Here is a 27,178-nt window from a genome sequence, read left to right on the forward strand (position 1 = left end):
GCCTTGAATAAGCCATTGAAAGTCCCCAGAAATCAAATATGATGATCTCACAAGGTTTTTGAACTCTAACCTTCCATGACTAAGTGGAAACTAATTTAGGTTACAGGAAAAATAATCTTGTACTTAGAAAAATTGTGTTTCACAATTAAAATAAAAGCCACTATTTAAACAACACTTCCTGTATACCAAGTCTTTTATATATGTCATCTCCAATCATTAAACTTATAAAAATATATTATTATCCCTATTTTACCAGTCTAGAAATTAAGGTTCAGAGAATTAAGGTCAATTGCCCAAGATTTACCAACTATTAAAAGTTGGAATCAGAACTCACAGACCTTATTCAAAAACTTGTGCCTCTTTCTTCCTATGGCTAACTGCCAATTTTACTGGCAAAAAGTAGAAGGGAATTTCTGAGATTTATGATGTGAAATTTCTGAGAACAATGTGAGGGACCATAACAGAAGAAGACCGCTGACCACCAAAAATTTGTGACCATCTGTAGGAATAAGAAAATAGACATATAGCCAGGTACAACCCCTGGTACACTTGCTTTCAGGTGGGGCCATGCGGCTGTCTATCCAACAAAATATGAAGGAAGTGATATTTTTCATTTATAGACCATCATTTTTGAGAAATACATGAGACTCTCACAAATACCCTTTCTCCAACAGACAAGAGCAGAGAACTCCAAAGCTGTGGAGGATGAAGCCATAATATGGAAATAGCCTGAGTCCCTGAATCAGTGTGTGAAAAAGATCAGCCTTCTGTCCAGGAACATTTAAATTAAACTATGACATTAGTGAGGAAAGCACTTCTATTATGTGAGACACTAACAACTTACAGTTTGTTTCCTACATCATCTAGCATTTCCCTAGCAACTCAGGGTACCGGATGAACTACACAGTGATCTTATCTCTTCACCCCTAATATATCCCAGTGACATAATGTTTCTCAACCTGTGTATTGAGGAGAGATGAGGGAGTTGGGGAGGGAAGTTGGGGATTTGCTATTCCAGGCCTTAAAGAACAGGGAAGGGGCATAGAGAAAGAGTATGTCCAGTTGCTCCAGCCCATTCACAAACTCATCCCATCTTGGCAATTCATGCATACATAAATATTTGTTAAGAAAGTCTTGGTAATTAGGATATGTACCAACACACAAATTGCATCCAGCTTCATAACACCCAACCACATATTATCAGTTGAGAAACACTGACCTAACATTTGAAGATGATCACACCTTTTGAGTCAACCCTTCACCAATCTTTGAAACCAATCCTTTGAAACCAATGCAGAGAAATAAAAGAAGAACCAGGACTCAGTTACTATGTTTATTTCCTAGAGATGTCATAATAAATTACCACAAACTGGGTAGCTTGAAACAACATAAATTTATTCTCTAATAGCCCTAAAGGCAGGAAGTCTGAAATTAAAGTATGTTGATTTTCTCTGAAGACTGTAAGAGACATTTTGTTCCATGACTCTCTCCTAATTTCTGGTGGTTTCTGACAATCCTTGGCATTCCCTAGGCACATGAATCCAATAACTACTTCTTCCCTGAGTCTGTGTCCAAATTTCTCTCTTTGTGTAAGGACATCAGTCATATTGGATTTAATGCCCACCTTCTTCAAGTGGGACTGTACCTTAATTTGTAGATTACATCTAAAAAGACGCTATTTCCAAATAAGGTCACATTCTCAGCTACCAGGGGTTAATCTTCAACACGTATTTGTCAGGGGGACACAATTTCCTCTATTGCAGCTACGAAGGCAGTTCTGATTTTATAGCCAGGTTTTTATAACCGGCCTACTATAATCTGATCTATAATTAAGCCTCGTTGAACAAGGCTCCTTGGAAGGAAGTTTGAATCTCAAGCCCCTGTGCACACGTTCCAGCCCTGCTTTCTCTCTCGTGCTCTTACTGGAACTGGAGTCCTGCTTGTGCAAGTCCAGCCAGAGTGTCCCTTCCTGCCTGCCCCTTAGTCTCCTTGATACAGACTCCTTACGTCTCTGGAAGTCAGACTGCTGTTCTCCGCAGTATAGCTCTGAAACGGACTCCCCCTTCACCCACCCCAGCCATGACTAGTGGACCGGACTGTCCAGTCTCTGTCAGTTTGACAAACTCTCCCCATAGCCAACTAATCTCGATGGCCATCAGTCCCAGGCCCAGAAAATGTACCCTTGATCTGGGGGAAGGGAATTCAGGGAGCATAAATGTGACAGCAGACCCAGGAACGTGTTCGGGGCAGGCAGAGCCCCTTGAGGAGAACCCCGAGAGCGCGGTGGTCGTGGCAGGGACTGCAGAACTTGTGTGGAAGGGCAGGAACCGCCACGCGGGTACCGAAGAGTCTACGGAGTGGGTGGTACGTGTGGGCAGGGGTAGTGCTCCCCAGACAGTCACAAACTCCCAGAATCTGGCACAAGTGCAGGATATGCAATGACCCTCTAGAGGCCAGAGCAGGGCCGTGGCCCAAAACCCAGGACAACCAGTGCGAGCTGATGAGAATGCAGCCACCTGTACACAGGGAAGAAGGCTGCGAGTCCCGAAGGGGAGTGTGGAACGTTGCTTTAGGTGTTCATGTCTCCTCAGGTTCTGTGGTAAATCTGCTAGGAGGCAAGTTTCCTGCTCAATTTCTCATGTCCTTCTTGTTGGGGAAGAAACACATTCCAAGGGATGGGCAGCCCCTGGGCCCATAGGAGAGGACATGTGGATGAAGATAATTAAAATAGAAACACCAGGGGTGCCTGGGTGGCTCAGTGGGTTAAAGCATCTGCCTTGGCTCAGGTCATGATCTCAGGGTCCTGGGATCCAGCCCTGCTTTGGGCTCTCTGCTCAGCGGGGAGCCTGCTTCCTGCCTGCCTCTCTGCCTACTTGTGATCTCTCTCTGTCAAATAAATAAATAAAATATTTTTTTAAAATAAAAAATTAAAAAAATAATAGAAACACCACACTTTTTAAAGACAGGAGGTCATGGTTGACTCCCTTACTTTACAAATGAAGGACCAAGTTCCATTTACCTGTTATAGCCTCAGGGTGTCACTTCCTGCCTCTGTCACTTGCCTGCCTGGTCACCAGCTAGGAACCAGGTATGGATAGAACTACAGAACACCCTCATGGGCTTCCAGAGCTTTAAGCAGCAGGCTCTGAATATGAATGGGAGGGAGCAGTAACACATAAGGCTCCCCGGTGGACTCTCAGTCATTACCAGTCTGGTTCCAGTTTGGAACGCCCAAGCCTAACTCTTGGATTTATGAAGCTGACCCTTCCCCTTACCAGCAGGTAGCTTGGGGAGCAGCACCGGGTTTGGGTATAAGCACCTTCTGCCCCAAAACTGTGCAGAACAGGTTTGAGAGCAAGGACTAGGCTAAATAAATAAAATAAAAAGATTAAAATACATTAAAAAAACAAAACAAAACACCTCTTCCTGGCCCCCTGGCCCCAGATCTTTCTGAGAAGCCTGTACTGCGCATACTGGCTCCTACCTGCCAGCTCACGGTGGGATGTCGGCCTGCCTCTTCTGAAGGTCACAGCTCCTGTCAGACATCCTTCTCCTTATAGTATTCTGGAAGCTCGCTTTCTGTTTAGGTCTTCAGGCCTAAGAACAATAAAATCTCCCTGCTATTTTCAGGCCCAGATGCTATACCATCTTTGACCGCTTTTGCCTTTGCCAATAGTCAGTTTTATTAAACAGTCCTCAAATTATTCAATTTGAGTCTCATCTGTTTCCTGATAGAACCTCGCTGATAGAAATCCTTACCCTGACCACATGGGACACAATCTGATGTTCTTTATTCCATTCTTTAAAAAAAATCTGAACAAACAATGGTCTCTCCCTTAATTGATTTCACAACCAGTGGGTAGTGAGCCATCGTTTGGGAAACATTTATTTTCATCAAAAATAACTTAGCTTGTTGTTCTAACATGTTCTAACCATATTCCCATCAGTGGAATGTTTGGAACTAGTCTTACAGTTAGATGAGCTCCTGGCTAAGCAGTATTCATTGATCAGTCTCTCCTTTATACTTGGTCCCCTTTTGGAGGTCTCAGCCCTGTAACTGGGCTTCTTTCAGTGCTGATTACTGTTTTTACCTGGTCCCTAGCTGGCCTATAACCTGGCCTCGGCCAAGCCCTGTGCCCTGGTGTATCACTTTCCTAACATTGTTGTAACCAACTCCCACAAACTGAGTGGCTTAAAACAATATAAATTCATTCTCTCACAGGTCTAGAAGCCAGAACTCTGAAATCAAAGTGTCCGAGGCTCTAGGAAAGATTCTGTTCTTTGGGTCTTCAGCTTCTGGTAGCTGCAGGTATTGGGGCCTGTGGTTGTACCACTCGAATTCCTGCCTCTGTCTTCACACGGCCGTCTCCTCTCTGCACCTTTCCCCTGAAGGTCTCTTGGAAGGACACTGGGCATTAGATTTAGAGCATACTTGGATAATCTAGAATGGTCTCACCTCAAGATCGTTAACTTAGTTACATCTCTAAAGAACTTTTTGCCAAAAAGGTCACTTTTGTTTCTCAAATTTCTTGAATCAGTGAGATTATATGATAATTATCCCTCTCCGATTGACTTGTTTCACTTAGCGTAATACCCTCTAGTTCCATCCATGTCAAGCAAATGGCAAGATTTCATTTTTTGATGTATACATATGTATGTATATGTATATATACCACATCTTCTTTATCCATTCATCTGTCGATGGACATCTGGGCTCTCTCTTTCCATAGTTTGGCTATTGTGGACATTGCTGCTATAAACTTTGGGGTACAGTTGCTCCTTCACATTACCATATTTGTATCTTTGGGGTAAATATCCAGTAGTGCTATTGCTGGGCCCTAGAGTAGCTCTATTTTCAACTTTTTGAGGAACCTCTATATTGTTTGCCAAAGTGGCTGTACCAACTTGCATTCCCACCAACAGTGTAGGAGGTGTCCCCTTTCTCCACATCCTCGCCACCACCTGTCATTTCCTGACTTGTTAATTTCAGCCATTCTGACTGGTGTAAGGTGGTATCTTATTGTGGTTTTGATTTGTATTTCCCTCATGCTGAGTGACGTTGAACACCTTCTCATGTGTCTGTTGGCCATTTGGATGTCTTCATTGCAGAAATGCCTGTTCATGTCTTCTCCCCATTTCTTAATTGGATTATTTGTTCCTTGGTTGTTGAGTTTGATAAGTTCTTTATAGATTTTGGATACTAGCCCATTATCTGATATGCCATTTGCAAATATCTTCTCCCATTCTGTTGGTTGTCTTTTGGTTTTGTTGACTGTTTCCTTTCCTGCAGTCACATCTTTTTTAAATATCTGTGAAAGCAAAAGGAACATCTTTCTTGTATGACTCTCAAAACTTCTGGGTACTGATTTCCCTTAGGCACTGAAAAAATCCTCCTGAAAAAATAAAACTGTGCTCTGAGCTTCATTCAATGATTGTTTTATTAAATTGACAATTCACAGTAGTCTTTCTCCATCTTCTGTTCAGGAGCACTGGACAAGCCCTGGGCTAGGTAATGTGCTTTATAAGTCAACATTCTGCATTTTGCTCTTGTATCTGATTTTGCAAAGCACAGAGCAGTGTACGTGGAAGCCAAAATAAATTGTTGGCATCTTCATGAAATTTTATCCAAATCATAGTGTTTAAATCTAAAAATCAATAAATGAATTTAAGGTCTTATAATCACAATAACCTCATCTGCATTTATTATGCATCAAGCCCAGAAGCCTCTGATAATGAGTACTGTCAGTGCCAAATGACAATAAGAGATGTTTTAAATGTTAGCAGTTAAAGAAAGCTATGGTTTTCATTTTGCTAATCTCAACAAGAAGAAGTAAATTGGCCAAGCCCAAGAAGAAAGACTCTTCCTCTAAACTGTGGAGTAGAGACAACCCAGTCCTGCCCACTGGGAAACATCTCATGTGAAAACTGTTAAGTTCAATGGGCAAAATGTATTAGTATCCATGAAAGCAATCATGGCCATCCCCAGGTTTTTGAACCACTTACAGTGTCTTGGTGCAACCCTCTACAAGAAGTATAAATTACCTGGGTCCTGCATTATTTCCCTTGGAAATACCCTTACCTGGCTACCCATGACTGGCCATTAGCAGAATTGTAAAGTGGTACAGGTAACACAGTGGAAATAAATAAATAAATAAATAAATAAATAAATAAATAGGGGTATGGATTTGAGTCTGGACTATATTATGTCTACTGAACCTGGGCTAGCTATTTATGAACTCCCTGAGCCTCTATTTTCTCTTTGTAACCTAGAAGTAATATTAATCCCTCACTTATGGGGTTGCTCTGAGAGCTAAATAAGAACAGTCAACAAATATTTATCAGGCAATAATTATGTGCCAGGTACTGTACTAGGCATTAGGATATATCAGACAAAACAGATTAAAAAGTCTTGTCTTCACTGAGATTACAGTCTAGTGATAGAAGTTCAAAAATAAAGCATTAAGTTTTTTCCTATTTTTCTATCAAATAACATACATTTTATCATTAATTGGAAGGAGCTTTAAAATGTATTCTAGAATCAAGTCTTTTGTTTAATGTGTTCTGAAAATCTCACTCTCTGGTTTGTTTTTTGTCTCTCATTATTTGTCTTTTGGTGAGCAACACATCTTAATTTTAATTTAGTCAAATATTCCAAACCTTTATTTAATGGTTAAAGTTTTTTGAGTTTTTTTTCTAGACCCTGAGGTCTTCAAGATATTCACCTATATTATTTTCTAAAAGCTTTAATGCTTTGCCACTCACACTTAGGGACCATATATGTACCTGGAATTGTTTTCTATATATACTGTGGGAAAAAAGGGTCCTATTTTATTTGTGTCTGTGCATTATTTATTGAAAAAATTTTTCTTTTCCTTTGGTCACCTATGGTCAACTCCATCAAAAATCAAGTGTCCATACATATGCCATTAAATATCTGGGTCATCTCTTCTGTTTCATTTGTCTATTTCTCAATCCTTTTGCCACTACCACACTATCTTAATTATCATAAATTCCCAAGTATCAATTATAAGTAGGCCAAGTTTCCCAAGTTTTTTCCCTCCAAGTGTGTGTTGACTATTCTGCCTTTTGATTTTAGTACAAATTTTAGAATAAGCTTGTCAAGTTCTAGAAAATACCTGGCTGGTGATTAGATAGATATTGCATTGACTCTCTAGGCCCATTTGAAAGAACTGACGTCTTTGATGTAAATCTTCTCTAAAGAATCTATAGATCTATAGGTTTGTGGTAAATTTCTGTAAATTTTTTTACAGAATTTTTTACAGTTTTAAAAATAATATACATTCTGTTGTTGTTGGGTGCAGTGTTCTATATATGGTCATGAAGTATTTTTATTAGTTGTGCTGTTCAAGTCATCTCTCTTATTAATACGCTGGGTCTTCTGTTTCTGTCAATTACTGAGAGATAATTTATCATATCCATTATGATTGCAGATTTGTATATTTCTCTTTGTAGTGCTATCAATTTCTGATTTACATATTTTGAGCATGTTATTAAGAGCACACAAATTTTACATGCAGGTAAAGCCCAATTAAAAAAAAAAATCACCAAGGAAATTGAGCCTAAAAAACAAAAATAGATTTGGAGGGGGGTGTGGGAAACAGTCTAAAAATTCTAGACTTGAAAATCAAAGCAATAACAAAAACTAAGAACTCAATGGATGGCTTTATCCCAAATTGGATGGCTGAGGAATTAGTGAACTGAGAATCAGGTTAAAAGAATCTATCAAGATTAAGCATGAACAAACAAAAGAATGGAAAATGCAGAGGAGTAGGTAAGAGACAGAAAACGTGAAGTGAGAATATGTAACACACCATTAACTGCTATTCCTCAAAGAGAAGCAAAAGCAGTATTTGAGAATATAAAACTGGGAACTTTCCAAAACTGATTAATTTAAGAAGCCTAGGGCAGGTAAGTAGTCCAGGACCATCTTAATCCAATTTCAAGACCTGAGGCTTTGGGTATTCCCAGGAGAATAGAAGTTCAGCCCTGGTGCCTGTGATAGCTGTTTTATTTTGTTTGTTTTCCCATTAGCCCTCCCTCGCAAGGTGAAATCTTAGACAGAAGTCTTAGATTTCTACTGTTTTCCTCTCTTGCTCCAGAAGGATGCCAAAGTACAGCTATTCCATTGGCTAGTGACCAATAAGCAAAAAGGAACCACTCTATTTGTTTCCAGCAGAGAGAAATTTAGTTCATAACCAGGGAACTGGTTGTAAAAATATAAGGACTGAAGGAATGAAAGGAAAAGGGCAAGTTGCCCAGAGATCAGGAAGTTCTTTCACGCCCCAGTTTGGAGCCCATTAACCCACATGAAATGCTCTTGCCACTTTAGCTGAAACTAACCCACTGCTTCTCATCAGAAGCTCAGGGGTTAACCCCTGTCATGCTGCAGAAACCGCCACTGAAGTTGTCAGGGCCCACAGTTGTCAGGGTGGGAAAACATCTTCTTTCTCTCCTAGTCCTTCAGCACAGGACCACCAGGAGCAGAGCTGCAGTCAACAGCTGGTCTAGACTGCAAAGTAGATTCAGGGGCCTTTTACCTTAGAAACTAAAAAGCCAGGATAGATGTGGAATGTCGTGATGAGAAACCACTTATCTGAAACTCTGCAAAAGGACTGAAAATCGGGGAGGCTTCTTTATATCAAAGCATCTAAGGTCCTTCAGGCAAAAGTGAGACAGTTCATTCTTAACTGATATAATTTCAAACAACGAATGAATTTAGAGACAAATATTTTTCACTGGTAAAGGAAGGAAGCAGTAGTCACTTAAAGAAAAAAGTCATGATGACACTTTACAACTACAGCGTATCCTTAGAGTAATATCCATCCTCATTAACTTGGTCATTGGCTTTGTCTGTGGCTGGAATGTCAGCATGATGAATGGCAGGGCAGATTTCTCCTTCATCAGTCTGAGTTAATTTTTGTGTTCTTATTCCTTTCTTCTCTGTGCAGCTTTCCACTGACATTTCCCATTGCCAGAGACTAACTGTTGGAGACCCGCTGGAAAGGAAGTCAGGATATGTGGTTTTCAGGCTTTGTGCCCCCTGAAATAACAGAGCAGCCTCCTGAAAAGAACTTGAGAGCCAACAGGAAAATCAACCACAGAACCTACTTCTTCAAGTTCAGCAAATGCGCTGGAGAACAACGTGGTCTTGAATGACAATCCCCTTCTTCTAGTTTCCCATCTCTGTCAAGATCTTAGCTCATTGTCTGTAACTGTCTTTTTAGCTCACTTGAAAGGAAATGATTTTGGGATTTTTCTTCAGCTATTCTAGTTGCTTGAACACAGTGGTTATTTTGGTGAAATTAGCCAGTTTACCATTATCCATCCCATCTACTTTTGAATCCATCTTATACATTCCTATCTTCTGGGGCACCTGGGTGGCTCAGTCATTAAGTGTCTGCCTTCAGCTCAGGTCATGATCCCAGGGTCCTTGGTTTGAGCCCCGTTTAGGGCTCCCTGCTCAGCAGGAAGCCTGCTTCTCCCTCTCTCCCTGCTTATATTCCCTCTCTCGCTATTGCTATTTCTCTCTCTCTCTCTCTGTCAAATAAATAAATAAAATCTTTAAAAAAAATAACAATCTTCCTAAACTCAGCTCTGATAATTTCAGGAGATGGGCACCTCACAGGCAAATGAGAAATGATGCCAGCCAGCTTGTGGGGAAGAACATTTTGCCTGTGGATAGCCCTAATGCTGACCTGAATAGGGGTATGTGAGCTCAGGACACAGGGCGTTTTTTATTAGGTCACATTATTCAATGTTCTTACACTCAGTGCAACCCAAAATACATTTTTCCAAGCTATGAGTCCTTTCAGTAGAATTGAAGCCATATGTCTTTAATTCATGGACAATTGACTCATTAACAGATTATATGGTGAGAAAAAGTTGATGTCCTCAAACTTTTCAAACATGGCAGTGAGGCTTGTTTCTCATCATTTTCCTTAGAAACATAAAATGTATTATGCCAAAAAAAATTTTTTTAGAATATGTTAAACCCAAACTCTACATGGTCTCAAAGTGTCAAGCCCTGGAGGGAGCTTAGAGTGTTAGGAAGGGAAGAATGTTAGGGTCTAAGATCGCTCATGAGTCTACCTTCATTGGAAAGGAATTTTACATCATCTTTTACTTTCAGTCCTCACCTCCACATTGGTGACATCAAATTCTTCATCAATACAGTTCACAAAAGCCTTTTTCATCCATCACTTCACTAGATCCTCAGTAAAACTCCATGAAATCAGCACTTCTGAGCAGTATTTTTCTTCCCATTTAATAGAGGGGAAGATGCAGCTCATAGAAGTTAGCTGTTTTACCCAAAACTTTACCCAAGTTGGCTGTTATAGCCAGCCTCCAAAATGGCCCCCAACTGTGCCTGCCTCTCACATTGTACTGGGATTGGGTAATCAGCAGGAATAATGGTATGCCACTTTCAAGATGAAGTGTTGAAAAGGCCATAGCTTCAGTCTTGGGGATTCTCTCTCTCTCTCTCATACACACACAACTCAATCTGAAGAAAGCCATCTGTCATATCATAAAGACACTGAAGGAACCTATGAGAGGCCCACATGATAAGGAACTAAAGTCTCTAGTCAACAGCCTGCAAAGAACCGAGACCTGCCCAAAACCATGTGAGTGAACTTGGAAGTGGCTCCTTCAGCCCAGTTAAGCCTTCAGATAACTGTAGCCGTGTCCAACAGCTTAACTGCAACCTCATTTGAGATCCTGGGCCAGAACCACTGAGCAGAGCCATTCCTGGATTCCTCACTTGCAGTACCTGGGAGATAATAAGTGCTCATTGTTGGACTCTGCGAAATTTTGGAGTAATTTGTTACACAGCAATGGATAATTCATACACAGAGCTACATGTGCTCCACAACCACATGACACAGCAGTGATACTATGTCTCTATCATCCCAAAGTGGTCAACCTCATATTTACTAAGAAATATAAGCAGCCTATAAACCCAAGATACAATAGGTCTAGGTGATGGGGAAACTGAGAGAAGAAATAAATTTTGTATATGACAACACAGAACACTGTTGCCTTTATAATGCATTCTTTCATTCTTAAAGCTTTGGGGCAACATTATCTATTTGATCGCAACAGAACAGTCTCAAGCTGGCATTCACCTTGCCCTTTGAAGTCCACTTTCTAGATCATAAATATGTCTGCTAGCCAGCTCTCACCTGCTACCAGGGCTTCTACTTGTCATCAGAGCTTTCTCCTTCTGAGAAGGAGGACTACAGCTATAGTTGTCTTCTCAGTGTTTATCTAATAGGCCTCCACATCATCTAACCATCAGTTCATAAAGAACGTTACCAAGTGGGGTCCATGGCAAATTGTAACTGACAGTATTTCTAGTCAAGGCATGCTCATTCAACATCTTCGGTTTTGCCTAAGCAAGGAGTTGCTATACCTTTTACTGAATTGATTAGGAGTGTCTGGAGGTTCTTAAACCCTGGAGGGTTAAGGGCTTTTGCTACTCACTTGGCAAGCCTTCTACCCTAACAAGGAAGGCTCCACAAATCACAGCTTCTGACCTCTGTGTCTTTTTATATTCCTGAAATATGAATGCATTCTCCACTCCTCCCTCTCCATATTCTACCTGAATTCTATCTGTCACTTAAAGTTCAGCAGAAACTTGAGAAGATTTTTCTGGCCCTAATTCCAACCCCAGATGAGTCTTCCCTTCTTTGAAATCCAAGGATCCATCTCATTTTTTTCCTGTATTCCACTGGGTAAATGGTTATATTGTTTCCCCAACATGACTGAAACTCTTTGAGATAAGGGAGTTATAGGTTATGGAGCACAAACTCAGTGGTAGGCTCCACACTCTTCTGCATAGATTACTGAGTACATGGATGTCGTCCCTCTGGGAAGAAGTTGGGTGAGTACTGCCAAATGCTTAATTGACTAGCAGGCTCATTAGTGTTTCTCTACCCCCAATCTTGTCAATGGATTTGGTAAATGATACAAAGGCCTATCTCAAGCTCCAGAGTCCCTAGGTTTTCCTCAGGCTTCTAGTAGATATGCTCATTAGTGTCTCACTGCCTCCATCCTGACCACAGCTGCTGAAGGGAGTGGCTCTGCGGCACACATGACCACTGGCCACCACTGACTGAGCCAGGGATAGACCCTTGACCCAAAAATGGACCCTCTCATTAGGATTATGGAAGAATGAGGTCTCTAAGGGTCTGAGGAAGTTGGATCATGGAGGTATAGGACCTTTAAGTTCAAGGTCCGATAGTTTAGTCAGCATTGGCATAATACCAAGACAACTCGGAATTATGACAGAGCAGAAAATCCAAAATTAGTTAGATGAAACTGGTCTGCAGTAGGAAGAAGTAGAACAGAGAATTTGCCCAAATGAAGCATCACTGAGAAACCTTGAGGTCACCTGAGACAGGAATGGGTCTGCTCAGTCCTGACATTCCTTCATTCCCCTGTTGCCTAGAGAACTTCATGTCCTATCCTGGGTGTTCCATAAAGTCCAGAGGGGACCTTCAATAACCTCCCTTTGTATCTGGGCTAGTCTGTTCCTTGTGATTAGCAAGGCTGGAATTAAACAATGCCCAAGATTTGTAAAAGTTACATAGGGATAAAGGGTGAACAATTTAGGTTCATATTGATTCTGAAATATCAAAGTCATCTTCAGGACATAAAGCTTTTCTAGTAAAATTTTCTCATTTTCTAGATGAGGAAAAGGATACCCAGAAAGGAGAAGGAGAAGGGACTTACTCCAGGTCACACAGAAACTGCTAGAACCAAGACCAGGACTTGGGTCCCCTCATATTGTTCAGGGTTTTTCTATTACTTTGACATCATCAAGTTAGCTCTTGCCAGTGAGTGTTCTCTGGAGCAGGCAGAATGGGACAAAATTAGAGAGAAATAGCAGAGATCATTAGCACTTTCCCACCCCAACCTCACCAATGGATTTTTGGGAAATTTAGCTTAGATCTCAGGCAAGCTAAAGGAAAAGACGAGAGAGATGCTGATGTTGCATTTCCTTAAAGACCTGGGTCAGAGATGCAGAAGAGAGAAGTGAAATGAGGTTACTGGCTACCCATTTTAAAATACTATCCATATGCATCTTAAGAGGATGCCAAGAAGCAAAGTTTATCAATTTTCCCATAAAAATATGAGGTCAGTCTGTTAATAAGAGAGAAGTATTGCAACTTCTCGGAGCAATTGTGCTGAGCGGGCTGAATTGCCTGCAGAATGCCCTTGCTACATACATCCTTACTGTAATACACCAGTTCGGTGCTTGAAATAATCAACATTGTTTTGTGTTACAGTGTATTAGATTTCCAGTAACAAAAACGAATCCTCACTAGTACCATTTCCACATGCATCTTAGTACCTTAAATATTGTAATATCCCTGCAATTAAATGAACATGATCTCAAAATATTTTTATTGCGATTCAGCTTATGTGAATGTTCCAAACACAAGAAGTAAAGGTAAGATGCAGAATTTTTTTTTAATTTTTTTAAATTTTATTTATTTTCAGCATAACAGTATTCATTGTTTTTGTACCACACCCAGTGCTCCATGCAGTCCATGCCCTCTCTAATACCCACCACCTGGTTCCCCCAACCTCCCACCCCCCCCACCTCTTCAAACCCTTCAGATTGTTTTTCAGAGTCCATAGTCTCTCATTGTTCACCTCCCCTTCCAATTTCCCCCAAATGCCTTCTCCTAACTCCCCATGTCCTCCATGCTATTTGTTATGCTCCACAAATAAGTGAAACCATATGATAATTGACTCTCTCTGCTTGACTTATTTCACTCAGCATAATCTCTTCCAGTCCCGTCCATGTTGCTACAAAAGTTGGGTATTCATCCTTTCTGATGGAGGCATAGTACTCCATAGTGTATATGGACACATCTTCCTTATCCATTCGTCCGTTGAAGGGCATCTTGGTTCTTTAAAAATGGTAATTAGCCTCATCGATGGGCCAAGAAGGTACTAGGGAACGGGAAACTGTCCCACAATTAGCCAGCAATTGTGATGAATATGCATAAATACAAACAGAGAAGCCCCAGGATCTCTATGAATGAGAAGGAAGAGGACACTCTCTTGTAGCTTTAGCTGTAACAGTCACTTCCAACACAGACTGAGCATTTACTCTATGCCAGACATGGCTTTAGGCACTTTATATGCATTATCTCATATCATCTTCATAAGAAATCCTAGTAGAATTATTTTCTAAATAGAAATAGTTGAATTATTTTCTAGCGGAATTATTTTCTAAAATGAAAATGGAATTATTTTCATTTTCCTCACTTTGTAGATTAAAAACTACAGAATTTAGGGAAGTTAATTAACTTTACCCAGGTCTACTGGTGGTTAAGGATAGAGCTCAAAGACCCAATTCCCCCAGGGCTTTCTCTCTACCTCTCATTTCTTTCTTTCTTTCTTTCTTTTTTTTTTTTTTTTTTAGAGTTTATTTATTTACTTGACAGAGAGATAGCTCAAGCAGGCAGAGGGGCAGACAGAGGGAGAGGTAGGCTCCCAGCTGAGCAAGGAGCCCAATGTAGGGCTGGATCCCAGGATCCTGAGATCATGACCTGAGCCAAAGGCAGATGCTTAACCAACGGACCCACCCAGGCGCCTCTCTACCTCTAATTTCTGTTTCATTCTAAACATCAGCTTTTTTTTTTTTTTTCTATCTCCTTCATGTGTTAGGAAGCATGGGCAAGAGTGGTTCTGGGGCCACATTCATTTGGTTAAATTGTACTATCTTAAATATTTTAATATTATTAATAATATCATAATTGCAGCAGCAGCAGCAGAATCCAAGAGAAATTTCTTTAGTTTGTGTATGAAAAAATCCCAGGAAGTCTTTGATTGGCCTGACTTGATTCACATGCCTACACTGAGCCAATCATTACGTTCAAGAAGGTTTTATGACTACGCATAGCTGAGGTCATATACTAGATACTGTGACTGGCAGTCTCCCCAGAATTCCTTTATTGTAGTGGGGGAAGGAGGAGGGGGATGGTAGGCAGATGAAAGCAGATACCACCCCACTCCTATTGTGAGAGAGAGAGAGAGAAAGCACATGGAGCAGAGAGCCCAGAGGTACTCCAAGAGGAAGACGAAACACAAGGAAGGACAGGCATGAAGATGTTAAATAATATAGTGTGTCCAGAAATCTGCAAGTATTTTAGATAGGTATGAAGGGAGAACAGGATGTATCTGATAAGGGGGTTAAGACCTGAGACCAATGGGGCGCCTGGGTATCTCAGTAGGTTAAACCTCTGCCTTCGGCTCAGGTCATGATCTCAGGGTCCTGGGATCGAGCTCCTCATCCGGCTCTCTGTTTAGCAGGGAGCCTGTCTCTCCCTCCCCTTCTGCCTGCCTCTCTGCCTACATGTGAGATCTCGATCTCTCTCTCTCTCTCTCTCTGTCAAATAAATAAATAAATAAATAAATCTTAAAAAAAAAAAAAAAAAAAGGACCTGACACTGAAAGTCTTTGGAGAATTTTATGTGATACCCGAAGGAACTGGTACTTGATCCTGAAAGCAGAAGTGAGTCATGGAAGGATCTTAAGCAGGGAGATAATACGATGAGTTCTGATTTTGAGAAAATGCAGTCTTATGGTAAATCTACAAGAAAGGTGAGAAGCAGAAAATTCAGTATGGAAACTGACAGTAGGTCAAGCAAGAGGAAAATGAGTAAAGGATTAAAGGCAATGGCAAAGGGACTGGTGATGAGAGGGAGAGCAGCCATCCTAAGGAGGCAGGATTCGTAAGAGAAAATCTGAATCCTGAGTATGAATTAGATTGTCCAAGCTGTCCTGTGATGCTCAGCCACGTCCACAACTGCCCCAACAGGACCACCAACACAGCAATGAACAAAAAGTGTCCACATAAACAGAAGCCAAATCTTGGCGGCCTCCTAGCAGTAGGAGAAGCAATAGCGGCCACATCCCCACCACCTACAAGCCTGAAATTGAAGCTGCTGGTTTTGCAATTTGCAAAGGGCACTTTGAGCCCATGGCCTTGGAAATGGAATGATGAGGACAGAAACTTATCCTGTAGGTCTGTTCACCAACAGACTGTAACAACTAGATATCTCAGGAGACAGCAGGGCACATGGAAAGAGCTGGGCTGTGAGGGCAGACAGACCACAGTTTGGCTCCTGGCTCTGACCCCTTCTGGGTTTCTTGGACCAGCACTTACACTCTGAACCCTCCGTATTCACAGGAGATTCTTCGCCTGGAGTTGATGCCATTTCTTTCTCAGGGGTTTTACGAGGACTACAAATAATAGTGTCAACAAGAACAAAACAAATTTCAAATGTGGTTGGAAATGAATTTGTTTGGATGACTAATTTGTTTAGCTCAAGGGAGCAGAGGAAAAAAAGCCAAACTATGGGACATTTATGCTTTCTACCAAAAAGTGAATTCTCGCCATTTATACAACAAGGTGACAGAGTAAAGTCAGCCATGTCATAAACACTGAGCTAATCATCACAGTGTGTACATTAAAACATTAGCCTCCTCTCCTATCTTTAAAACAAAGGATAGTGAACCAGCCTGAGGCTTTCTATTCCTCTAGTCACTTGGGTTAACTCTTCTTTTTCATTTCTATTCTCTTTAAATCTGTTGAGATTTATAGCAATAGTTCAGCCACAATTGTGACCTAGAAAAATTGTGAATAGAAAAATATGGCTTTTAGTTTTCTGTTTCCATATACAAAAAGAGCGTAGCGTAATATGTAGCCTGAAGAAGGAGCTCGGCACAGGCGAAATAGGGCTCACGCTGTTTCTGTCTGGTCTATGCGCTCTCTCACCCTGGAAAGGCGAACAGAAGTCCAACCATTGAAGTCCCTTCCTGGCAAACTCTCTGCCATATTGTAGGGGTGCAGAGTAGATCTGGTTCTTTCTAAATCTTAACCAGAAAATGAAGGCTGGTTTGGGGCCAATACAATCAGTAATGTGCCATGATAAACAATCATAAATCAGACATGTGGCATAGCCACTTGACTCCTCAAGAAAAAATCACTTCTTCCCTCACCTGGCTTCTCTTCGTTCTCCTAGACTGGCTGAGATCCATTATAATAAAAGCAGACTCACCTTGCAGGTAACTAGAAGCAAAAAAACTCAACAAAGTTAGCATAGTGAGCCTTCTCCCATGGCAAATACATTTTACATTATTCTAATACAGGAAACCCTGGATATAAAGCAGCAGAATTGGGATGCCACTTGCCAGTAGCCCATACCAATGGCTACCAAGTTCCGCAAGCAAGGCTCTGGCATTCCCATGGGCAGCCAGACATGCTCACCGCAGTAGGCAGTAACTCAGCTAACACCGTCAGCAGGTACACGCAGCAGAAGTGAATTGCTTTCAAACTGCTCTATGGTTTACCTTTGCAAATTCTCTGTAAAGCTTTAAATGACATGCTCTTCACTGTGTCAGAGAAAACAAAAATTTCGCAGAATACCCAGAATGTCAAAACTACCTACCAAAAAAGGCAAGACAATCCTTCTCTTTGAAAAGGAAACATGGGAGTTTAACTTAGCGGTAAGAGAAATGAAGGTCAATGAGTAAACTTCCAAGTCCGGACTGTCACACTCAATGCACAAACACAATTATGAAGTTCAAGGAAACATATCTGGGGATGACGAAGATCACTGAGCCAATGCAATAGATTGTCTTTGAAATAAAGAGAAAGAAAGAAAGAAAGAAAGAAAGAAAGAAAGAAAGAAAGAAAAGAAAGAAAGAAGAAAAGAAAGAAAGAAAGAAAAAGAAAGAAAGAAAGAAAGAAGAAAAGAAAGAAAAAGAAAGAAAAAGAAAGAAAGAAAGAAAGAAAGAAAGAAAGAAAGAAAGAAAGAAATTAAGAAAGGGAGGGAGGGAATTATTTATCAGACGGAAGATCTTACACTATATCATAGGGGGACTGAAGCCATGCTCTACTTCTGTGCCTAGTTGGTCTGAGCAAGTCCCCTTGGAAAGGGTCTTCCTTAGTGAAGGAAGAATTTATGGGGTTTTCCTTATCTCATAGGTGCTCATTGCTCTAGAAGTGTATATAACAGATGCTTTTTAATCTTCTAACAAGGTAGGCTTTCGAAATGTAGAACTGATGCCAAAGGAAGGTATAGCAAGCTGAATAAGTTTTCTCAAGGTGTTTTGAGAGGGAAGGAACAAAGACACCCTCCCCCCTCCCCCTCACCCCCCCGCCCATGCTGGCCCCTGCCAAAACCTGCTCCCTTAAGTCCAAAGTTAAGACTTTAGTGAACACTAGGGTTGTCTGATCCAAGTTCTGGTGGCCCAAGGAGACCTCAAGGGCCCTAAAACATGACTGGGCTGGTATGTCAGTTCCATCAGAAGAATCTGAGTGTTCTTTCTGGTCAGCCTGGAGCTAGACACACTTCTATAATCGGCCACCTGATATCATGATTCCCACTTTGAAAAGGCACCAGATGAGCACGTGACTGTGACCAAGAACAACAAAAAGGCCCCAGAGATCAAGAATGTGGCACTACAAGCAGGATCTGGGTGAGCAAAAGCACCATTCCATGATATAGAAGAGTCACTTGGAATATGGTAGACCAGCCTTCACATGAGATATCACATAGGAGGCACAAAAGCACCAGTAGGGCTGACTTCTTTCTCCAGTTATCACACCAGAAATGTGAACCGATTGGGAAGTTGGAGACAGAGAAAAGCCCACGAGATGGAAATATTAACTGCCTGCTAAAAGCACGTCAGGGACTGAGCAATTAATTTGAAAACATTATAGTAAGTGAAAGAACTCAGTGGAAAATGCTACATATTATATGCTCCCATTTACTTGTAAAGTCCTAGAATAGGCAAATCCATACAGACAGAAAGTACATTAGTGCTTGATGAGGGTAGGGGAGGACATGATGATGATGTGGGAGTTAGTCCAGAGTGTGGAATCTGTAACTAGACTTCTTGGTTTGAATTCCAGCTTTGTCATTTGTGATTTTTACCTCTCTATGCCTCAGCTTTCTCATTTGCAATATGGGGATGAGATGGTAGGATTTTCATGAGGATTAAATGAGGGAAAACTCAGACTAGAACATAGAACTTAACGAATGTTGGCTATTACAGTTTGTGGAGCTCCAGGGAAATTCCAAGCTCTGACACAGAGACATGGACAAATTATCTGAAAAGTTAAATGAAAATATTGAAAGGACAAGCTATCATCTGAGGAAGGTGTTCCATGTTGGAAAAAAATTAAGTATGTTAGAGGAACATATCTTAGAAATGATATATATCCAAGAAGAATCAATAATAACTATAAAACAATAATGATCAATAATTGGGTTGGAATTAAAGAAAATGGAAAGAAAAGAGAGACAGGAGCAAGAAGAAGAGAAAGAAAAGGAGGAAGAGAATAGGTTGCCAGTTTTCTGTTATTTACTATTTTTTTGTTATTTATTATTTGAGTTTCTCTGTTATTTACTATTTCAGAAGCGTTCATGAACACTGAAATCAGAAATTTAAAAAAATGTTGGAAAAGGCAACTCTAATTTTGAACACTGTTAAAATGTGCTTAGACAATGAAAAATTTCCATGTTGCTAGAAGGAGATTCCCAATGAAGAGATATCCTTTGTTTAAACTTCATTGGACACTTATTTGAAAAATTCTTCCCATAGAGGATATTTTGGGGGAAAATACATATATGAGGAGGATTATTTTTATATTTTTCATATATATATGATTTGTTACATATGCAACACATACATAACAGAGAAAGTATGATAAAAATGAACATGTATGGACCTATCACCCACTTAAGAATTAGAATACTACCAAAATCATTATATCTTTATGTGCCCTTTCCCTAGATCACTCATTCCCTAGCTTTCTTCTCAAAATATTTTTCAGTTGCTTTTGTTTATAGGCATTTTTAAAATGTCATCATGTTGTATGTATTATTCTATGACTTATTTTTCCCATTCTACAAAGATTCATCTATAATGATATATCAATGTTAAATTGATTGAGTTTCACCCTCATTGAAAAGATATTCCACAATTAAACATATTCCTGTCAATGGCATTTTGTTTCAGGATTTTTGCTCTTATAAACGATGCTGCTCAGACCATTCTTACATGTCTTTCTTTTTTACCCAAACTTTATCAAGCTATAATTGACAAATAAAAATTGTATGTATTTATGGTATACACCTTGATGTTTTAAGATACACACACATACACACACACACACTTTGTGAGGCGATGACCACAATAAAGCTAAGTAACTTATGTTTCACCTCACATCATTATCATTTTATGCATGTGCAGTGAGACTGTTTAATTTAGCAAATGTCAAGCATAAAATACAGTATTTCAACTATAATCACTAACCTTTGAACAACATCTCCCCAAATCTCTCACCTCTACACCGCTTTCCATGATGGCACCATCACTGGCATCTCAGTATGCATATTTAAAAGTATTCTTCGTGAAAGACAAGAGTGAAATTGCTCAGTTGTAATGTTCAGCTCTGCAAAAAAATGAAAAAATTATTTTCCAAAGTAATTTCACCAACTTACACTCCTATAAAGAGTGCATGAGAATTCCTATAGCTCACACTCACATCTAGACTTGGTATTGGCAGACGTTGTAATTTTTGAGATTTTGTGTGCCCTTAATTTATATTCTGACAACTAATGATATGTGGGGGTCTTTCCTTATCTCTCTTTGCCATCTGTGCTTCCTCTTTTGTAAAATGGCTGTGATCTTATGCCTATGAAGTGAATTATCATTCAGTTATCTTTTTTTCCTGATATGTAAACCTCTGCAAGTTATATACATTGCTGTATATATCTTATCTTTCCATATATTTTGATGGAAGCTTTTGATTTCTTAATTTAAAGAATTTCTTAATTTTAAGAAATTGTCATCTAACTTATCAATCTTCTTATCTCTTTTAAGAATTCTTTCCCTACTCAAAGCTTTCAATAAAGTTTTAAAATTTTATCTTTCACATCTAACTCATGAATTCACTTGGGATTTGGTTTTTGTGTGTGCGCTAAGGAGCTAAATTGATTTTTTTTTCCTCATATGGAACACAAACTTTTCCAGCACCAATTTTTAGTTATTCTATTTTTCCTCAGTGATTTGCAACACTACCTAGGTCAAATACAGAATTTCCCAATACACTTAGGGCTGCTTCTGAGGTCTTGTTTTTTCTTTCATTGTCTATTTTACTTATGATATTAATAGTATTGCACTGTTTTGAGGACTATAGCTTTATAATAAAGCTTAATATAAAAAGAAAGTCTCCCCATCCCTCCACTTTGTGGTTCCTTAGGACAATCTTGATTATTCTTGGATTTGGCTATTCCATGCATCTAACAGGTAATACTGGCCCCATGCCAGGCTTGCTTTTTATGTTCTGGTAATATCCTGTGTCCCCCCTCCCCATATCTCAGTGGTTTAAAATGAACAGAAAAGTTGCTCACATTATATAATTCCTGTGTCAGCTCTTTTCCATGACATGCCCATTCTACAAAGCAGACGATTAGGAAGCTATATAACACTCATTGCTGAGGAAAAGTTGTGCAGAGAGAAAGAGAGCTCTGGAGGGCAGGGCACCATCAGTGCAAAGCTCTGATAAGAAACGACACACACATCCAAATAACTCACTGGGCAGAACTGGTCACATGTCCCCCCACCCCTCGCCCAGACTCCAAGGAAGTCAGGAAGCACAATTTACCATGTGTCTCATTAAAGGCAAATTATGAAGCAGATTACTTGGATCTCAAATTCCTTTTTTCCAGAAACTGTGTTGTCTACGCCTTCTCTTTGTTAGTTAATCAGAAAACTTATCTTCTGGCGAATCACACAGAAGAAAACATTACAAGTAAGCTGCATTTGACTATTTCTAATTTTTGTCACAAACTATAAAGCCTCTTTATGTGTTTCCTGACATTCACTACAAAGAAAGATGAGGACTCTCTTGCTGTTAATTTCTTATAGTACAGATCCGATCAAACACATCTGAAATATGACATATCTTAGATTACTTTGAAAAGTCATAGATGGGGGCACCAGGGTGGCTCAGTGGGCTAAGTCTCTGCCTTTGGCTCAGGTCATGGTCTCAGGGTCCTGGGATCAAGCCCCACATCGGGCTCTCTGCTCAGCAGGGAACCTGCTTCCCCCCTCTCTCTGCCTGCCTCTCTGCCTACTTGTGATCTCTCTCTCTCTGTCAAATAAATAAATAAAATCTTTAAAAATAATAAAATTAAAAAAGAAAAGTCATAGATGAAATTGTTCATAAATTATACATAATGTTAATAAGTTCATCATTGCAGGTAAGACATCACTGACAATGACCTCACTCCATTGACTGCTTTTTTCTTTTCCCTTTGAGAGCTGAATCCATTGTTACACAGTCTCAAGAATGTCAATGTGACTTGCTAGTGTTTGAAATAGATACCATTACACTCTCGTTGCCACATAAGTTTGCAAGTGTGAATTTTGAAAAATGCCTATGACTATTTCTACATCTAAATACAATAAATCCAAAGTCTTATTTTCCCATGAATACATATAACTAATCAACATCCAAGAGTCCATAGCCTCTTAGCAATAGACTATGATTTCTTCTGACTTTCCCCCTGTCCCCAAGAAGAAAAAGAGCTAGCACTCGATTTAGCACGTCTGATGAAAATATGTGTAAATACAAACAAAACTATAAACATATTCCATGAGAAAGGTTGAGGACCCTATGTCAGATTGCCTGGGTTTGAACCCCCATTCCATCGCTTTTTAATTGTGTGGACAGGGTATATAAAGGCTAACAGGTGACATTCTGGAATTAGGTTTGCAGAATCTGCCTCCAGAGAGCTATGAGTCTTTGGGAAAATTATTTAAACTAAGCCCCACTTTTCTCATCTATAAAATGGTGGTAATACTAATATTTACCTCGTAGTGTTATTGTAAATGTTATATTTTTAAAGTGCTTTATGTTAGTGCCAGGCTCATAGTAAGTGTTAAAGTAATAACTCTTATTATATTAGTAATATTGATAATATACAAAAGTACTTATATTTACTACAGAGAAAATGTCATTATGCTTGTCATAGATAGCCACAATCTCACCACTAGTGCATACAGATTGTCTTCACTTTCCAAAGATCAAATTTTTTCTACTAGCTCAGCTGGGAAACTTAGACTTTACTAGAAATATGAACATAGGAGCCTAGGAATGAAATCAGTGTCATCTTATCAATATGCATAAACACGAGGATCTGAAGGTGCAACCCTCAAGACTTTATACACAGGGGTATGAACCCACAGGGCAAGCAAACCCATTGCCTAACCACGTGCTACTCTATCTGTCCCAGAGGTTGCTGCTTTCTCAGGTATCTGCAGGTTGTTCCAGAAAACAGGTTGCTCCCCAAGAACACAGCCCACATCCCAAGAGACCAGAGTCCTTGATTGCTTTGTTTAAAGTCATGTGATTGTAGCACAGAGGCAACAAGTGTGGGTCATCAAGGAAACCCTCCCGTGTTTGAAGGGAAGGCTTACACTGTGGGCTGAGAAAAGAATCTTACCAAAGTTCCCAAGGCAAGTTGGCCGCTGTCATTTCTCCAATACAGAAACACTCCATCAGTGAACAGAAATTTCCAGATTTTCTATTTCTGATGAGTTGGATATCCTGAGATAGAAACCAAAGGCATCTGGAATTTTGCTGTTTTACTAGCCATTATAGATCCTCAATCCTGGCTCTTTCCTCCCAGCGCTGAGAAATAGGGGGGAAGTTGGTAATGGTGCTGAAGAGAATAAGCCAATAACAAAATGACTCACTTCTAGGCCAAAGGTCTCTTCCATGGAGGGCTCAGTGATGAGTGCAGTAAGGGGCCCAAAGCCCATCTCTGCTTGTGGTTTTGCCCTGAGAACCCTACTAATTGATAACAGGTCGCAACTCTTCATTTCCTTCTCACTCCCCTTCTACAAGCACCTTTGGCCTCTCCCTCGCCTAGCTGATGCTCATTTGTTCTGATGACAGATCTCCCTTGCACTCTCAGGGGCTAGCCTGGCTTTGTTAGCCACAACTCCCCCATTTCCTGCCCAGATGCCCTTTCCTGAATAACCCTATTCATCCCACGCACGGGAGAAATTGGCTGATCCCTAAACACTGATTAATCCCACGCACGGGAGAAATTGGCTGATCCCTAAACACTGATTAATGCAACTGCCAAGCCGGTTTCTTTCCAACAAAGTAACCTGTTTTCCTCCCAGCAGACCAGCCCATGAACTCTGAAGGGCATGTGTGTGTGTGTGCTTGTGTGTGTGTCTTAACACAGGAGCAAAAAGCCAAGAATTTCTAATTTAATTAGAAGTTGTACAACTTCTTCCCTTTCTCCCTTATTTTCTTCTCAAATTTTCCCAATCCATTTGTTAATGCTTATGATGCTGACAGCTGGCATCACTGATTCTTTGGCAAAACCACTTAAAATTAGCCAAATAATGGGGCACCTGGCTGGCTCAGTCAGTAGAGCAAGAGACTGTTGATCTCAGGGTTATGATTTCAAGCTCACATTGGGCATGGAGCTTACTTAAAAAAAAAAAAAAATTAGCCAAATATCTAAGATAATTACATGTACAAAAAATTTACAAATTAAAACAATTTGTACTTGACCATAACTTCTGTATTAAGACATTATAAATATAAAACTTTAGGAAAACTATACACCATCTACTCTGAGTGGTTGACACCTTAGAAAACAAAAGCAGTCTCTCACTGTTAAACATTTAGTGTTTCTGGGAGGCTAAGGTGAGAAATAGCATGATGCTTTGAACTTTTGGTTTTTGCTCTAATTGGCTATTGCGCTCTGAGGTAGGTATGGTGACCGCCCATGAGAAGGGCTGAAGACGTTCCAGGGTATATGCAGTCTTTCGAACTAACGATGCACACCAGCTTTGTCCTGTGATTGTGTAGAAAGCTCAATAAAAACGCACTCCGACAAATAACTGATGGCAAATACTTGAGGTGTGGATTAGCATCCATCAAAGTTAATTCTCCCCCAAATATTGTTAAACTTTCAACTTTACAGTTTGCAGACTGCTGGGGAAGAAAGTGTTGGGCAAGAATTTACTGTAGGTGCTACAGGTAGGTCAAAAGCAACGCTCTTTCAAAACTCGATGTTGTGGGGACGCCTGGGTGGCTCAGTCGCTTAAGCATCTGCCTTCAGCTCAGATCATGGTCCCGGAGTTCTGGGATTGAGCCCCATGTTGGGCTCCCTGCCCAGCAGAGCCTGCTTCTCCCTCTCTTCCCTGCTCCTGCTCTCTGTTCCTATCTCTGTATCTTTCTTTCCAATAAATAAAATCTTAAAAAAAAAAAAAAAAGCACCCTAGATGTTTCATTCTCAGGATGTGTTTTTTGGTGTAGGTATCACTTGTAACATACACAGACTCTGTTATTTGGGAGGAAGGGGCTAGATTTCTTCAATTTTTGAGGCTAACAGCACAGCCCAGGCTAAAGTTTTCCTCCCATCAGAGACATGAGTGAGAAGAACCTATCAGTGTAGCTCACAGCCAAATGCAGGGTCTCATCTGATAGTTTGTATCCTTCTCCTACTTTAACTAACCAGTGCTCGAGAATAGCCCTTGGACGGTGAGGGAAGGCTGGCTCTTTTCCCATAACCCACAGTCCACTTACACTGCACCTCCATTTCCTCGTGCTAAGTGTGAATGTCCTCAGGTCAGTCTGGCACTTCACAGACACCCACCGGCTTCTCATCTTCTAGTAGAATCATGTCCACAGCGTGTGGTGACGCAAAACTTACCACTCATTGGATAACCAAGAGGTACCAGCGGTTTTCTTGGTCCAAGGAAAGTAATAGCTGAGTTCAAAACCAGGGCATTTTCATGTTCTGTTTTTTAGATTGAGTTCAACTCTCTATCTTTGGACTCTCTTTGGAGTTTCTTCTGCTTCCTCCACGTGGATGGTAAATGCAGGCTGTTTACTGTTTGCATTCCACAGGGGAACAGGGACACACTCTTGTCATTCATAGAAAGATCCTTAAGAGGTGCAAGCCATTGTGTCTTGCACAGGCGTCGGCTGCAGTGCTGGACCAGGAGGGTGCTGGACAGGGTCTGGGGCTGCTGGGCGGGTGCCCCTTCTCGGGGTTGCTGTTCTTTTGGTCCTCTTGGAGCCGCTGGGTGCTCTGGCCAAGAAGCTCGAGCCACCTGCTGGCTGCAGACCCCGCAGGACCCCAGAGGCTGCGAAAGGCGTAGACCTGCTTTGTGGGGTGGGGAGGGCTAAAGGCACCATGGAGATGTAGCCCTTTTCTCCCTTTTGCTTGGTTGATTGTTTGAATTTTTCCCCCTTACTGGGGTCAATTCAGGGTATTACCAATTAAGAAGATTTCATCTCATTTCTTTATCAAGAGAAAAGATAAACCTTATGGTCCAGATGGGCCTGTGGGTGTAGTTAATTTCTGTAGGGATCCCAGCTTCTGAAAATGTGAGAAAGTCCCTCTTTCTATTGATCTAAGTGATGGCGGGTCAGACGAATGCTCACACACTCAAGAAGACTACAGACTGTGAGGGGATATGCATCAAAATGTGTACCGAAAAAACCTACATTATTAGAATTGTATTTGAGATATTTACCAATTTCCTAGCAATTTGCAGATACTGTGTTAGTTGCTGTTGAGAAGCAAAAAATTGCTTCATCGCCTTCGTTACGGCCTCACAATCTATGATGGAGAAGAAAAACATCAACAAAGAGTTCCAACTGATGATGGAATGACATAAATGCCTTAAAAATACAAAATTAAAAGAGCTATGAGTTTACAGGGAGGGAAAGGGGCACAGAGCAAATAGGGAGACCCAGGATGATCTCACAAAGGAAGGTGAGCTCCAGCAAGCCCTTGGGGTTGAGTAGGAATTAAACAGGCAGAGACTTCTGTATCCGGTTTAATTACCTTCATGACATAAACCATGGGGAGATATGATGTTATCTATCTACTTGAGCATTTTGATGAACAGTTGGCAAATATGATAAACAAATTTCTAAATATGTGGCAGGAACACTGGAGTGTATGTCCCCAGGAGAACTTCCTTTCATGATTCAAATTTAGATTTTTATTTGAAATATCTAGATGACTCAGCACTTTTCTCATCAAGGGCAAATATATTCAAGATAAAATATTAAGCTCTTCTA

At 40.5% G+C, this 27,178-nt stretch overlaps 1 pseudogene; it reads right to left on the reverse strand.

Annotated features, from left to right (window-relative positions):
* Positions 1–24,754: 24,754 nt before the first annotated feature.
* On the reverse strand, positions 24,755–26,957 carry LOC116882245 (annotated as a pseudogene).
* Between the last annotated feature and the right edge of the window lie 221 nt (positions 26,958–27,178).

Source organism: Lontra canadensis, unplaced genomic scaffold, assembly GCF_010015895.1.
Source record: "Lontra canadensis isolate GAN:19392208 unplaced genomic scaffold, GSC_riverotter_1.0 scaffold82, whole genome shotgun sequence".
Classification (NCBI taxonomy): domain Eukaryota; kingdom Metazoa; phylum Chordata; class Mammalia; order Carnivora; family Mustelidae; genus Lontra; species Lontra canadensis.